General features: G+C 35.2%; 2 long non-coding RNA genes across 2 annotated transcripts in view; one reads left to right on the top strand and one right to left on the bottom strand.

Annotated features, from left to right (window-relative positions):
• LOC308689200 overlaps positions 1-18125 on the top strand; it is a 60119-nt gene that overhangs the window by 9706 nt on the left and 32288 nt on the right. The gene's annotated exons all lie outside the window — the stretch shown is intronic.
• LOC308689560 lies at positions 3919-9413 on the bottom strand. The gene is made up of 3 exons (XR_014030018.1): positions 9328-9413; positions 4467-4591; positions 3919-4328 (listed from the first exon to the last, which is right to left on the bottom strand). It is a non-coding gene; the product is annotated as an uncharacterized lncRNA (long non-coding RNA).

Genomic DNA, 18125 nt, shown 5'->3' with positions numbered 1-18125 from the left:
TAATACTAATCCAGTGCGAATAGGGCTTAAGGGGACGTTTACAAAACTTACGTTACGTTAACTTTTTATGCGTTTTGGGTGTTCGTTTGCACTACAATGAAGTTTTGGGGGCCTGAAAATGCGTCTCTGCGTAAACAAAAACGTAAATTTGTGAGAACAGTGATGTCATGCACATGTGTATTACGTGTTCAGTCTATAGTCTCATAGTGTTTTGTTACAAAGTGACATCGCCAACTACTGGCCTGGCAGAATAATACAGCTTTTTTAGTAATTTCCGTGGATCTGTGTGAAAGGGGATCAATTTGACAACATTGTCGTCTGTTCATTCGTTTCCTTAGATGAAGTAAAGTTGGGATCAGAGAGCAATCGGTCACTCCACACCAGTAACCTTAATCTGGATCTGGATTTAAGACGGATTATGCAGCACCCTCAGGGGAGTATATTTTAAAAAAGGTTAATGCAGGTCCAGGCACTATTTGTATCTGAGGAAATGTTTCATTGCTTTTTAGAAATGAGAAAAATCTGATTTTATTTCTTGCTATACGGGAATGAAAGGCTTTTACACACCCACATACATATACATATACATATACATATACATATACATATTCCTGCCTTGGTATTAATTGGTTTGTGCCTCTTCAGTTAATTTGACCATCACCCTTGGCCTTTGGTAGGTTGTGACACCGCAAGGCTTCATAACTCGTCAATATATAGCTTGAGCTATTGTCGAGCGCTCAGTGAATCTTTATTGTAAATCAATTTGTTTTGATATGTAGGAGAAGGGAAATGTGGAGATGTCTTTGTGTACGCAGATGCTGTATGCCACTGCTATTTCATCTTTGCAGCAGGTGAAGTGAGGAGTAATTGGCTTCTGTCAATACTGGCTTGTGAGTTTTAGCAGCAGCTATACAAGATGGAAAAGAGGTCGATGCAGAGAGAAAGAGAGAGACAAGGACAGAGCGGTTCACTCCCACCCACCTTAAAGCTGCCATTTCTTACATCTGCAAACCCACAGTAAATGGCCTCCTTTAACGCTTTTCCGCCTCACCACACTGGCATCAACAGATATTTCCTTCTTTTCACATTGGTCTGTTGCATGTGAAGAATTGTTGGGTATGAGAAAAGACTTTCCGGCACATGATTTGTCAAAGTGCTGCTTTTAGCACCCCCACCCCACCCCCAAATTTAGCTTTTGAATAAGATCTTTAGTTGTATTCAATTATTATTACTACTATTATTGCTTTCATTTTTTATACTTTGATCTTATTTTTTTATATTCAAGCACTTTGAGCTACAATATGTAAAATAAATATACATATTATTTTTCGATTATTTTGTTCACGTTCTAGTTACTTTTACTTATATTAATACACTCCAATTTCCGCATTTAGAATAAAATTATTAATTAAATAATTAATAGAAAAAAAATACATTGTCAAAATACTGTGCATTGTTAAAAAGTTGCTGCATCAAATTTTTAAGTACAATCAACTTGGATGTTTGAGTCATGTCAACTTAAATTTTTTGAATCTTGTATAACTTATAAAAAAAGTAACTTATTTTGATGATATATGTATATTATCTAATATATGTATATTATTTCTAATATGATGATATATGACATATGTTGTTATAACTTATTGATCATATTTTTTTTACAATGTATGCCCACACTGAGATACAGTAATTGCATTTACAAGAATCAGATGAAAGTCTTAATTGCGTCATAACCTTAATTATGATTATTTACTCTGAGGCAAAACAGCCTTTCATATTCAAATCTTTTTATATTCTTATGTGTGCAGCACTTTGAGCTGCATTTTATTCATTTAATGTGCTATTTTATTGTTATTATTATTATTATTATTATTATTATCATCAACATCTCTTGACCGTAAAGGTCCTATAAAGCATATATTCTTATATTCTGTAGTATGTGACCACCTCTGTTTTATTTGTAATGGATGACTGTCATGAGAGTCTCTGCCGGTCAGTTTTGTATTATCTCTGCTATGAGTGCCTCTTATAATTATTAAAAAGAGAAATATGTAAATTTGTGGCAGGTGTATTCAAACACATGCTCTCATCTGAACAGGCCCTGTGTGTAGTCAGTGCATTCAAGTGGGCATTTAACTATTGGATGAGGAACCAGAATTTGAATTGCTTTCCATGACAATTTTGTTTCTATTCTTCTTTTTATTTGCAAAATTATATAACTAGACTTGCGGCATTTTATGTTTTTTTTTTTTTTTTCTTTAGTTTGTAAGACAATTGAAATCCAGGCTGAGGTGTTGATTTCCTTTCAATTAGTATACAGCCTATCCCAGAAATTCATTTTACACAATAATATTTCTTTGTTTTAAATATTTGTAAATACTAAAACTTTATTTCCAGTTTTAAATAAAATGTTTTGGACTTCTCTGAATATTTGCATTTTAAAGTGCATTATGCCTCACTAGCAAAACTGTGCCGTGTGCACCAGTGGAGTTATCAGATGCCATTTTCAGATGCCCTTTCAGAACCCTGTTTTTGTGCTGGGCAGCTCAGTATGTTAATGAAATAGACTGATATGTTTTCTTACATCAATCGTGCCAATTCATACCTCGAGGGATGTGTTATTTTTGGCATTTGGAAATAGCCACCTCTCTGACGGCAGAGCACCGTGTCTCTGAGGACATTTACGCATTTACTCTCATGACTAGCCTGGCGATTGAGCGGGATCAAGGACACTGCATGCACTGAAAAACTCTGAAGCAGATTTCTCTCGCTCTTGTTCTGCTCCTCTCTGTCAAGAGTGTTTTCCTTTTCATCACGTTCCAGCCTCCAGGGGGCATCTTTTACCCTTAATGTCCTCAACTAACAGGTGTCCCATCTGCCCTAAAAATACAATACGCCTGTTGCGTGCAGGAAAATCTTAGACTAGAGCCACTGGGGTCTCACATTTCCACACCGGTGCTTTCCATTGCACTAATGCATTGTGAATCCTTGTCGCATGGTGGACCCTGAGAGATGTTTTAATTTTGTTTTTGTCTTCTATAGTCTTAAAACCTGGAGGAGAATTTTGAACCATGGGTTCCATTGAAAATGCATAAGAACACCCCTTGGCCTTTGTGTGGCTTATTGCTTTATTCTTAAGCAGTTTTCTACTTTAGAGTTGTCTGCTTATTTAGTATCTTTCAAAAAAAAAAGTGAGGTTCTGGTAAAATATGTGCTGTGATCCTACAAAAACAATATTTATGAATTTAAATATTCATGATTAATTATTTATGTTTGTTTATTATTAGTTACAAAATAAAAACTACAACTACTAAAAAAAAAACGTTTTATTCATGTACTTGTAAAAATATTTTTAAAATGAATTTACAAAAGTTTTAGAAAATAATGAATACGAGTACATTTACACAACAACAATCTACTAAAAACGGAAACGTTTTTTCCATTTGTGTTTTTCGTGTACAAACGACAACGTTGTCAAAACGATCCCGTTCACACGGATCCGCAAAAACGATTAAAAACGCTGTATTTTGCATGTCAGGCCAGTAGTTGGCGATGTCACCTTTTTAAAGAAGCACTATGCAGCTATAGACTGAACACGTAATACGCATGCGTCACTGTTTCTACAAATTTGCGTTATTGTAGTTTACACGGAGATGATAATGGTATCGTTTGCACTTTGAAACCCTTTTTTTTTATGCCGTGTGTCGTATATGTGTTGTGTAAACGTCCCCTGAGATGGTGTAGGCCTATAACTCACATGTACTGAAGGTGTAAGGAAAATATTTATTACTTTTTTACTTGATGGTACGACATTTTAGAATCCTTAAATTGAAGCATTTCAATTTATAAATCAAAAACCACATGAAACCAACATGACATAAGGACTTTGCATATGTGCTCAAACAGATTTGTTTTGTGATTTTTTTCTTTTTCTTTACAATGACACACATTTTCCTATATTTGCTGTCTTAATTAACTTTACACTATTTGACCTAGTGTCTCATTCCCAGTCCTCGAACACATCACTGACATCTAATTTTGAAACATCATGCATTTTTTTATTGCTATGTATTGCTGTTTCTATCCAGTCTGATCCCTCTGATCCTTCTGTTTTCCTTTGCGTCAAGAGGTTGCCCTTTTCTCTATGAGAGTGCTTTCACACCCTTGACTCAAATGTGAGTATGTGTAACGCCGTGAGCCCCTTGATTGTGGATCGTGCCTCATCCTGTATGTAGCATGAAAGATCATCGAAGGTGAGAAGAGCCAACAGTCCTCGCACCCTCATTTAAAGTCATCCAGGGAATGCCTGACTGAAAATGCAGGTTCTTCTGGAGAGATGGAAATGGAACAGCAGACGTTAGATATCCGGGAAAGGGAGGGGGATGGTGGGATAGAGTAGTCATATCACTCTCATTAAACTATATCTGCAACCCTGCCCCCTAATGCTATTCTAATGAGAATCCTACCTGGCCCCCTGCCGACTGCACATCAGAGTGAGACCACAGCAGACCTGCTCAGGTTCTTTCCAGGGGGTCGTGTCTAAATCCATGTTTTGATCAGTGCAGTTATTGATTAGGAATCTCATCACTGACTAAATGCGTTTATGTGTACATAAAAAAAAAAACACAGACAACTATCAAAAAACAATGATCAATGTTTTTGCATGAGATTTTTAAAGATTTTTTTTCTTACCCCAGACTGTAAAGATGGTGAAATATTGTGAAATCCAGCAATAATTACTTTTTATGACCTTTTGCCATTAATTAAAACAGCCTACAGTCTTATATTAAATATCTTATATATATTTTTAACTATTTAATAATGAAAAAAAAAAACATGGAAGATTTGATAGTGAATATAAAGTTCTCTGTGATAGATACACACTGTAAATCTTAACACACTGTAAATCTTAACAGGAAAATCATGGAAATTGTGATACTTTCATACTTTTTTTTTGGATGGATGGATGGATGGATAGATCTATCAAGGAATCTTGATAGATGTTGCTGCATAATTATTAAGCATAATTGGTGTAAGATTGTGCATGTAAATACACTCACTGAACGGACTCTAAGACGAAGGTACGATTTTTTCTCGTTGACATCAACGCTCTCTCTATCATTCGCTATTCCTCCATTCTGCCATCCTTTCCTCACAGACTCAAAGGATTATACAATGGAGCATTTCAAATCAAAATGGGATTTTCTCACTGATACTGCACACACACACACACACAACTCCCTGGATGATGACGTAATCCAGTCATGGGACTGGTCCAGACCGGTTAGGCCATCTTGTGCTCTGTAGTGACATGCAACTTGTTGTGTTTTCACATTCCCCACATCTCTTACATTGCTCAAAGGACACAAACACGCACATTTGAAGGCCACAGGCAGTATTCACTTTGGCTTGAAAGGCTCTCTGGATGACAAAGGTTGCCATTGCATTGCTCATATAGAGAGAATTCAGTGTCTCTTCAGGTTAGATCCAACTACAAGTACAGCAATTCTGCTGCCAGCGGCAGTCCTGCGGGGTAGATCCGGGAGGATGCCTGGCACAAATACACTTACACAGGAAAACTCCTAGGGCAGCAACAATCAATGAAATCGATAAAGAAAATCCCCAACAACAAATATCTTTATCAATAAATGTGTGGTTTAGTTTGACCTTATTGATCATTGTGTGACTTTCCTAATGCTTTAATATCGTGCTTTGATCATTTGGAAAGCTGTCTGCAAATATTTTTTTGCAAAGTCTGCAAAATATAATACACATATTTAGGAGGAAAACATTAGGCAAGATAAGATATATCCCCTTGTTGATGCAGTGAGATACACACATTTATCAAACTAAATAGGCCTGCAAAATTAAAAGATTAAATCAAACAAATTTCTCTCTTTTGATAATTTAGTGACTTTCTTGCTGCTTTAAAATTGTGTTTTAATAATGTGGAAATCTATCTAAAAAATGTTTTTATTCTATAATACTTTTTTAACAATATTTTGCATACATTTTATAGTGCTCAATTTGGAGATCATCGGAAATTCAATAGCATGTTTTCCTTATTTATGCAGTGAGATCAAATTAATCAAATAATTGACATAATGATTACTAAAAAAAATTTTTTGTAATACCATAAAAAAAGATATTTATAGAATCTTCACAGGCACATTTATTTTCCCCTTTTTTCAAGGTTTATGTGTTCAGAAGTACCTGCAAATGAGAGTAACGCTTGTCTGAGCTCTGTTGCCGAGTTTGTAGAGCGTGGCCAATTCAGACGTGAAGATGAGTGAGTGAACAATGTATCAAATGAATGAAAGGCACTCTGAGGCAAACCATGTATGACAGCGGGCAATTTTGAGTGCGTTTTGGCATGCCAGGCTCCTCGATTTTCTGCTTTCCGCCCAAGACCGACCCTACTTTTTTACGCTAGACCTTGTATTAAGTCAGCTTGGGAAAACCATTTTGTTAACTGAAGGTAAAATCAATACTCTTCTCTTTCTCTGATCCTGGCTGGACGCAGACAGCAACGTTAAAGGCAAGGCTTGACTAGATGAGTTTTAAATTCTCACTCTTGTATGATATAAATCCATTTGATGCTTTTGAAGCCAAGGTACAAACCTATCTCGTCTCCCCAGGCTCTGTTTTGGTCTGGCGCTGCGTCCATCTGTCCATGTGTATTAGAGGTCAACAATCAGTAACCACATGCCCAAACATATGGCGTGGCAAAGCACCACAAGGTGGCGCTGTAACCCAGCCCCTCTCTGGGAGCAAAGTGTTTATTACCCATCACGCTCCTCTCAACAAAATGTTCTCTGTATCCTATTGATAGGCTGCTGGATTGTGCTCTTCGAATGTCACACCATCTGCCTTGGCATGTTTTAGCTTTGTGTGTGTGCGTGCATGTGGTGTTGTGAATATTTCATGCCTGCTGTGGCTCAGTGCAGGTTGGCTCCAACAATCTCTTTAATACACCAGCGTGGCTCTAGTTACAGAGTCACACTTTCAAGAACACTTAGTAATATACATGTAAGCTCAAAGGCACTCTCATTGTAACACACTCGCCAATGCTTTTAAATGATGCTTCATTTCTGGAGGAGTGTTTTACATTACTGAATGTAAGATCCTACGCTAACATTTTACACCTCCAAGGATCCGTTCTATTTCCTAGTGACACCAAATCAAGCTCAAAGTATGACTCATCTTTTCCTTAAAGTCACTGGTCTGCCTTTCTGTCCTCATGTAGCTCACCTCTAAAAAGGACAAATGACAAAATCCGGACTTTGTCATCGTTCTTGCAGCAGGTGTAATTGTTGTTGTTGCTGTTTAAGAATACCCATGTGTTTGTCACTGGAATTAATAGAGCTATACTGACGGATTGATAGATAGATGGTAGTCTCCCTTTATCTCCCATCATCTTTTGCTGACACCATTTGATACATCTTGCATCCTGCTATGCTTGTGTCTTATTAGTAGGGAAATGGTGATCTGGACGGTGTCTCCTATCTAGCTAATGTGTGAATGCACACATGATGTCTCTCCTTGATTTCAACACCTGAGACACACGCTGGACACGCTGATGGTCATATTTAAGGTTCACTTAATATGAATGTATATTATTGGGTAGGACACATGCAAGCACACGTAGATGCACATTCACTTGAGGCTCTGTACAGCTGGTTTTTGAATATAAAGTAGGTTGGTAGTAGCTGTTTGCAATCCATTTTACCTCCAAATTGTAAAACGGAGCAAGACCAAATGTGAGTTTGCTAAACCAATCACTGCAGGTCAAAAGTTTGGGTCAGTAAGAATCATTATTTCTTTATTTAGGAAAAAAATATACTTTTGTTTGTTTGTTGCGAAGATGCATTAAATTGATTACAGGTGAAAGAAAAGGCATTTATAATGTTGCAGAAGATTTCTGTTTCTAATAAATGCTGTTCTTTTGTACTTTCTATTCATCACAGAATCTTGAAACAAAAACGCATCATGGTTTCCACCAAAATATTAAAAGGATAGTTCAACCTAAAATAAATATTCTTTTTTAATAAAATAAAAATTGTTCTAAACTTGTTTGAATTTCTTTCTTCTGTTGAACTAAATTGAAGAATGTCGGTGACCAGACAGTTGATAGCCGTTGAAAAAAAAGAAATCTGGAAGTCAATGGCTACCGTCAACTGTCTGGTTACCGCCATTCTTTAAAATATCTTCTTTTGTGAGAAACAGAAGAAAAAAATGCAGGTTTGGAACAACTTGAGGGTGAGATGACATATCTCATATCACATCATATGATGATGACATAATTTTCATTTTTTGGGTGAACCCTTAAACCACTGGTAATAAGAAATGTTTCTTGAGCACCAAATCAGTAGCCTGACTACGTCAGACTTCGTACTTCCGCTCAATTTCATTTCGCTTCTGTACTCAGTCTGAGACAGCGTCATAGCTTTCCGTTTTCCTCCGGCCTGAAAACAGTCGGACCAATCAACGAACAGAGGGCGGGCTGAGAGCCGTGACGTAGATGCTGATTGTACCGTGGATGCGTAGATTTACTTCACATAATCAGCAAAAGTCGTTCACAGCCATGTTCACAGGTATTTCGCTCGATGGTTTTTGTTTTCGCATCATACATGTGTTTACAGTGGAAGTTAGATGCTGCTGAGCATGCGCATAACACACGCCATAACCAAACATTATGTGATTGGCTTACGGGTAACCAATGATTTTAAACTTCAGACAAGCGACCCCCGCGAGAGAGAAAACACTTCTCTATTATGCCATTCCAGACTCTGTCTACGAAGCAAAGCGAAGTAGCAGAGTTTGGTATTACCAGGCTACCAAATCAGCACATTAGAATGATTTCTGAAGGATCATGTGACATTCTAGACTGGAGTAATGATGCTACAAATTCAGCTTTGCCATCACATTATAATAGTATTTCACAACATTACTGTTTTTATTGTGTTTTTGATCAGATAAATACAGCCTTTGTGACCTTTCAAAAAGATATAAATTTAAAACAAAAAAAATTATTATACATAATTATTATTATTATTCTATTATAAAATTATAATCATTATGTTAAAATTCTATGTGTATGTGTGTATATATATATATATATATATATATATATATATATATATATATATGTATGTATATATATGATGAAATAGCCTCACTATTTATATATATATATATATATATTACATTTTTATTATATTTGATGACAGTTTGAGTCAACACGAAATCAAAATCTACTATATATATATATAATAGATTTTGATTTCGTGTTGACTCAAACTGTCATGTTGTCAGTGATTGATCTACCTGGGATGATCTTCTTCTGCTGGTCTGTGTTCTTTAGTTAATGACATCAACGACCTACTTCCTGTGTCACCTCTGTTCTGTACAGAGTCACAGCTCTGCTCTACTAAGACACACGCGATTAACCCAGAGTATCATTGTCTTCAATCTCAGCAGGGTAAAATCAGCATCTGCCACGTGTACCTCCGTTGTTCCCCCTTTAAACACTCGGCTTGTGTCGTCCTGCACTCATGAGCCCCAAAACAGTCTGAAACCGATTTGATTGATGTGTTCACGTCTGTGGATGTAATTTCAGAAGATGATTTCCTGTGCAATCGAGTACCCTGCGTTTAAATAGTGAGGCTATTTCATCATTCCTCTCTCACTCACCACGCAGCTCCACAAAGTTATTACACACTTAACATGAGGAAAATGTCAGGTCAGGTTATAGGGCAAATCTCACATTGGATCTGTTCTGCGTCCTCATACTGCAAGTACACATGGACATGTGTCCAAGAGTGTTTTTTTAGAGTTTACTTTACTTTTCCAACACGTTCCATAATGAGTTTCCTATGTATGCTTGTTTCCGCCACAGAATTAACAGTCTAAAATGTAATTGCAAGTTTTTATCTCATATTTCCTCTTGCAATTGTTTATGCAGTATATATTTATAAAAATAACTGCTGGAAACTGCTTCCTTATATCAGTGCCATCAACACTCATTTATTTTATTTATATCTTCATAAAGGCCACACATCTCTGTCTGTATGAAACATGGATATCCGGATGATAGCAAAAAAGAGAAGAATAAAGTTTTCCCTGCTGCCAGCCATCATTAGGCTCAGCCATTAGAGAGATGGAGCGATAACATCAGAGCTGCCATGTTGTGGTCAAAACATGCATTCATTTAGCTGAAGTCTACTAGTACATGTACTACATAAATATAAACACTGGACAATAATGAGTTGTCTTCAAAGAACAGTAGATGTTGAGCAAAATCCCTCTTTCCTTCTTCCTTCCTTCTTTCCCTGTTTCTCAGCTCCATATTACTCTACACAAGGTTTTCTAAAGTGAAAGCACATTCATTAAAGAGATATTCTGGGTTAAATGCACAATTGCTCTAATCACTTGTCACTTCGTAACCAGACACCAATTTGCAGCTTTATTATTTGCAATGAAAATTATGGATACATTATATGTTTGTTTTACAATTTATTTATTGTTTGTCTATAATATGTATTGTTTATACAAGTCTTCTTTGTATTTCTTTAATTTAGGGTTAACTTAAAGACCTATAGTGAAACATTTCATTCAACTTTATATGCGTGTCTATGGCAGGGGTTTATCACATAAGTATTTTGTTGTTTAATTCTTCGCTTTAAAGATTTCACTGAAAATACATAACTGTCAGTATTTTTATTTTATTTTATTTTATTTTATTTTATTTTATTTTATTTTATTTTATTTTATTTTATTTTATTTTATTTTATTTTATTTAGGTGGTATGTGGTGTCTCAAATGCTTTAAAATGGCTTAATTTGTGTTTATAATTTTTAATTATTAACTTTTAATAAAAAAAACTCAATTCAAGTTTTTAAAGACTTAATTTATATCTAAAAAGGCTTAATTTAATTTAGGGCTTAATTTATTGTTATTGTTTATGTTTTTAAATGAGTAGGCTATTATTTAATTAGAAAAATAATAATTTTAATCCTTAATGTTTAAATACTTAATTTGTACCTAAAAGGGATTCATTTGTATTTATAATTTATATTATATGTTTATATTTGTATTTATATTTAATATATATTTTTTCATATATTAATATATGTTTACAATTATTAATTTAGCCCTTTTAAAGCTGAACTAATCCCTTTTAGATCTTTAAATGTGTTAGGTTCATTTATATGCAACTTAATCCATTTTAAAGGGATGATTTAAAAAGCATTTGAGACACCATTAAATCTAGATATTAATTTAAAATTAAATAATGTTTTTTTTTGTTTTGTTTTTTGTTTTTGGCATGGGGGCGAGTAAATGATGACAGAATTATACTATTTGGCTGAATTTTTCCTTCATCATCATCATCATCATCATGATCATGATCATGATACAGAAGCTGTTTGGGTGTAATCCGAATGTGATCCCTGAACATCCAGCCTTCTGGGTGGCACGATTGTTGTGGAATGTTCCAACCTCCACGGAGCGCAAAGGTGAAAAGAAAAATATTTTCAAACACTTATTGTACATCTATTTTTACTGTCAGCATTGGGGGGGGGGGGGATCTCCTATCTGCCCTGTCATTGCATGGTAGAACCCCCTCATGTCCCCTTTCTCCGTGAGTCCGGAGCTAAGTTTGGATGTTGCTAAGTCCCACTTGGAAACTGAATGCCCCTCTTTGTCCCCGAGAGCAGGATGTCTCACATATGACATTTGGAAGGAGAGGGAAGCAGGCAGAGGGGGCGACTTTCAGTGTAGGGTTACTCTGTCTGGCAGCTGAGAGCCACAGAAATAAGAGAGCCGTGGTATGAATGTGTGCGCTTGTGCACATACGTGGCTCATCAGACACCAAGTTCTTTTATGAAATATTCAGTGTTGTCAATTTAACACATTCATTTAGTTCAGTTATATACAGTATTCAGTGGTCAATGATATGGAAATCATTTCATTCTAAAACCACTTGTAGTGCTGTATGTTTAATGATTATATCTGTTTATACGTATATATGTGCTTTTCTCACAAAATACCCTTTTTTTATTATTAAATATTATATCACATAATTTATTTAATAATAAATTTTTTTTTTGGAAAGTCTCAAGGAACGGTTATCCCCCTCACCCCATAATGTTTATAATATTGTTATGCGATTAATATTTATTTAGTTGAGTCATTTGAAACAAAACAATTTAAGAGATTAGCACATTCCTGAAATAAATTACATTCGTTTTTAAAAGGTTTGTTGCATTGAACTCTGGCTTTAGTAACAATGGAAATGGTGGCGGAAATATAATCCGATAGTGGAAAGATGACATAATGCTTGTCCAACTATAGAGATGCCAGAGCGAACGTCACGACTGCGCTCAACCTAAGCGCAAGCAGAGATATCTATATGCCTCTCAGATTCCTTTCTGCATTTATCTCCAGCTTCCCCCCATTGCAAATGTGTTGAAAAGTTGTAAACCAGTCATCAAGGTACAACTTTGTGCTTAAGGATAAAAGGCAGACATCCACTGGCTTGCCATCTATAAAGCTGATAAGCCTTGATGACTTTACAGTGGTTTGTATAGTTTGAGCCAATGCAAACTGGAGTTGTGGCCTCCAAAAGAATCAGTTCTTGAAGGGAGGGGAGCAAGATTTTGTTGAATAAGAGAGAGAAATAACAGCAGTTTTGGGGGCAAGTCAGAAATTAGAAGGAGTTGGACTTGGCATTGCCTTGTGCTCTGATAACATCAGTGCCGACACAGCATTCTGGGAAGCATTTTAGCAAACGCGCTTGAGTTGGCCTGCCGACAAAAAAATGTGAGGACAATAAATGCAGTACTATATGCATATTTTTAAAAAGGGATTGTTTACCTAACTTAAATTGTAAATGACTTACCATTATGTCATTACAAACCTGTATGACTTTCTTTGTTCTGAATACAAATCTGAAGAACATTTTTCCATATAAGGGATGAATGCATGGGGACTGGAGCAGTCAAGATCCAAAATGACAATAAAAGCACCATAAATGTATAAAAAATGTGTGTGACTTGTGTCCAAAATTTAAAATGGCCATTTACTCACCCTCATTACAAGACTTTCTTCTTTGGAACACAAAAAGAAAACATCTGAAGAATGTTATATGATGGAAGTGAGTGGGGACTGGGTCGGTCAAGCTCCAAAAAAAGCCCTGTAAAAGTATCAAAAAAGGAGTCATGCTTGAGACTTAAGTCTTCTGAAACAATGTTAGGCTTACATATTTATTTGAGGAACAGACTCATTTTGCAGTGAAAATTTAGCATTCAAATCATATGCAGCCAATAGATTATCAACAAATAATGATTTTGTAATAATGATTTCAGTCTGTTCCTCACATTAGTCTATCATGGGTTTTGGAAGACTTATTGTCCCCTGTGAACAGGGCGTTAGCATATTTGATTCTGCTACCTGATTTTTGGCTTTTCCCTTTTTATTTATCTCCATCAATCTTTCGACCTTGTTCCTCTCCACCCTTGTCTACGTATCTGTCTTATGTAGCAGTAGGAGACTGATGAGTCCACCTGGACTCCCTGGTGTGTGAGATGTCCCTGTGAGAGCGAAACACCACGTCGACTCCGCCTCACTAAGTGTGTGTTTGGAGTCAAAGGCACAATCCTCACTGCTGTGCCCACAGATGGTCACACTACAGGAACAACATTCTGTTGTGTCTCCAATGGTGAGAAAGAGAATGAAAAAAGGCAAATTTGGGGTGTTTTTTGTCCTTTCTTGAAAGAGAGAAACAACCACATTGTCTGACCTACATACAGTGTGGTTAACAAGCCTCATAATTCATACAACGACAGGCTACCTTTTTTTTTGTCTGTTTTCAATAATAAAAAGGGTACTTTTTTAGTAGATGGAGTGAGTTCCTCTCTAGTTCACACAGGTGTTCTCGCATAATAACCACACGTGTAGTTCATCACATTAATTCACTGTAAAAAAAAATATCCTGTTACATTTAGACCACAAAAATGTCAGTTGTGGTTGCCAGAAATGCAATGAAAATGGTTCTGGTACTGGAATACACACAAAGACAAAACACGGATGACACTCAAATAATGCAATAAACTAAGTAACATGAAACAACCTAATGTACATTACTGAAAGTTTTTATATAAAACATAATCATGTGTGATGTGTCACACAGGGACTTTTGGGAATGTCCTTTTACTGTTTTCCACTGTAAATTATAATATATATATATATATATATATATATTAGGGCTGTCAAAAGATTAATCGCGATTAATCGCATCCAAAATAAAAGTTTGTGTTTACATAATATATGTGTGTGTACTGTGTATAATTATTTTGTATATATAAATACACACACATGCATGTATATATTTAAGAAATAGTTGCATACATATACTGTATATATTTATATATAATTTGTATTATATATAAATATAATTTTTTATATAAAAATTACGCATTTTTCTTAAATATATACAAGCATGTGTGTGTATTTAAATATACAAATTTAATATACACAGTACACACACATATATTATTTAAACACAAACTTTTATTTTGGATGAGATTAATCGCGATTAATCTTTTGACAGCCCTAATATATATATATACATTATATATATATATATATATATATATATAAAGTTACTGTATACCGGGTATATAATGTGTGTATACATATATATTTACAGTGTATATATACAGTTATATACTTACAGTTAACTAATTAACAGGTTCTGTTTTGTAATATTTTTAGTTTTTTCTTCTTCCAGACATCATCCAAACACTTTTTATTAACAAACTTATTCTTGTGAAATGTTTTGCTAAAAGTGAGCTTGTGCTACATTTCATGAAAATGAAATGAAACTTTGTTTGATACATAATTCAGTGACATTCATACTTTTTAAAGTGTGGTGCAAGTGTCCAAATGTATTTTGGGGCCACCGTGTGAACGCATCCTGTTTTGTGTCTGTGTTTCCACGAATACACAAATTGCAACAGCATGTGTCCTCAAATGACTTTTGGTATTGCCTGAGTGCTTAAATATACACGGCTTGAGTCTGAACTATCTTCTATCCGAGCCTTTTGAACACGCCATTGGTTGCGTAGGAGACACTTGATTGGTTGCAGAGGATTACATATGCACTGATGTCATGAGTGGCGAGTTGGTCATTACGTGACCTCAGACACATTCAAAACAGGGATGAGCGATGCCACTTGTGATCGTTTCGATTTGAAGTACTGTCTAAGGTCCAATAAGGCCATTATCAGGTGTTTGAATGAACATGAACATTAATGATCTGATAAGCATTACATAATGTAATAATGATAATGTTTCACTTTAAGTGTCACAGATAAATTCTAGCTTAAGGGTCACTGGGTCTGTAAAACTTTTTAACCAGCCTGAACTAGCAGACCCTTCTTATTGCACTCCTTTGACCTTCCTTATATTAATTTTGCAAAGAAGTGGATTTTCTTAATCTAATTATAGTCGCCGTGCAGGTTTTAATAAGCCTTGTATGTGAGTGGCGTTGCCTGTCATTCGCTGAGGCACAACTCAATATCTCCCATTTCAGCCTCATTCTCTTTGTCAGACACACAGCATTAACCTGGTTTGCTCGCAGTGTATTATAAGTAGGTCAATCTTGAGGTCAAGTAATGTTGCATTTTGCTTTCAAATCATGCAGCGCTATTCACCGGGATAAAAGCATGCAGGCATTTGTTGCCGGTGAAGAGACTGAATTTCGTATTGAATGATTTAAATCAAATGTGATTCCCCGTCTTTATGGTTGAGGGAACATCATGCCCCACGAATGCCCTTGTGTGTGTCATCCAGCCTGATTTTTTAGGTCTCACATTGGCTGTGTCTTATAGAAAGTATCTTTATTTTCTGACATGATGGCAGTCTTGTTTTATACTTTTATTCAGTGCTGAATAGTATCATTAGGAAAAGGTTGTGTGCAAAATATTGGACATGACTAAATATCATGTTTTTAGTCATTTAAAATGGAATAATAAACAATACTTTTTTTACTAATGATTCGATATTCTTAAACTTTTACACTTAATACCCCTCTAATCTTAAATATTTGATTACATCAATGTTCCAGATAGTTACATTTAAATGATTTCATCCAATATTTGTGCTTCATCATTTTCTTTGTGCCTAATAGAGTATAGATTTCATTTTAGAGTACGTTTTGCACGCTTTGTGGTTATATTTTTGTCAAAAAAAATGTTTCCTTTTTTCCAATTTTCAGTACTCACGACTTGCGTAGTCTTGCTTTTGTTGCATGTACACGATGAATGAGTCAATGAACCGGAGTCGTGGCCGGTCATTAAGTATAAACAGTGAGAGCGCACCTCTGAAATAACACCACAATCACTCTCTTCTAAGTGCATTCAGAAACGCACGTTTGACAATCTCTCACTCAATCCATACTTCCTGTACATTTTAAATGTGCTCACTCTTGCCGGAACAAGCTCCTTCTAAAGGTTTTGCTTATTAGCAGGAAAGAGCTTACCTTTCATTTTTATGCTCTAATCACTCTGCGTATTACCATATTCAAATGAGATGAATGCATTAATAGGAGTTGCTTCCATTGGGCTGTATTGTTAGAGAGCAGAGGGTCTTATGAACTGGCTTGTGTGTCCATAAAAGCAAACACACATTTACACATGCGCAAATGCTTTTTATTTGTAGGCTGTACTGAAAAGTAATGCCATCAAAAACCAATCCTGCATTTTTAGTGCACCGCACTTGTAGATAAAGCTTAATAGTCTCATTATACAGCGCTTGTCTATAATGGAAGGACATGGTTGCCAACAGCGGTCAGCCTCACTGAGTTAATGTTGTAGCCGCTCATCTCTCGTTCTACTTTCCAAACAGCCTGTGCATCTGGGAGCTGCTCTATATATTATTATTGGGCTCCATGTTTTATTATTGTAAACCCCCCGGTGAGCCAATGGCAGGCCAACCACCGTCCTCATGTCTGCCACTAACGGCCCACCGTTTATATCTTCTATGTGACCGTCGTCACATCCTGATTTATAATGTATATTCTGTATGATGCATTTATTTTTCTATGGTGTGGCTGCATGTCTATATACATTCAGTCATGTAGATCATGGATATGGTGCGTGTACTGGACTAGTTTGTCTATATACACACACACATTGTATTATGTTGTTATTCAGTATATCAATATTTTATTGCTATTTATGTGTATATATATATATATATATATACAGTATATATATATATATATATATATATATACAGTATATATAAAAACAAATCCTATATATAATATATATGTTAAACTACATATGTTATATATTGTAATATATAACAATTTAGCTCGTTTTATGGAGTTAATATACTGAATACCAATGTATGCCATCTATTTATGACTCACTAAGCATGTAAAAAGCTTTTCACACCAACTACCCATGTGATATGTGGCGTTTCAGTAGCAGTGAGATCCTTTCCTGTTCAATTACAATTCATCATCTTTGCAAGCCACACACAGGCAGACCAGCTATCCATGACTCTGATATCTCACAGCAAGCATTACATAACAGCCTAAAACATCACAGTCAGTTTCATGTTTCACATAATCTGGCATAAGATTAAAATGTTTGTCACGCTATACACAAATAAATTATGACAGCGGCATTTGTGTCTCTTAGATGAGTCTGATAGCTTCGATAGCTTATGCATTCACAAAATTTGTATGTGCAATTATATTGCAAGAAATTGAATGAAGAAAATGACTTGGACTTATTTTCCAGTTGCCATTTACTGTTTTTAGAGATTGCTGCTCTAATTTTCTACATTTTTATGTATGTTTATTTATTTTATTTATTTTTTTTTTTATTGTTGAATATACTATAATATAATATAGAATAATATAATATAATATAATGTAATAATATATATATATATATATATATATATATATATATATATATAATTTTTTTTTTTTTTTTTTTTTTTTTTTTTTTTGTGAACATAATAGTATTTAGTATTTTAATTGTTGAATATAGTCAGTAAGGTCAATAATTCTTACCATAGGGTAGACAGATACAATATATGATATATTT

The sequence above is a fragment of the Scardinius erythrophthalmus genome (genome assembly GCF_964197995.2).
Source record: "Scardinius erythrophthalmus genome assembly, chromosome: 4".
Lineage (NCBI taxonomy): Eukaryota > Metazoa > Chordata > Actinopteri > Cypriniformes > Leuciscidae > Scardinius > Scardinius erythrophthalmus.
The sequence above is the reverse complement of the archived record's forward strand: the minus strand, read 5'-3'. Positions and strand labels throughout refer to the sequence as shown.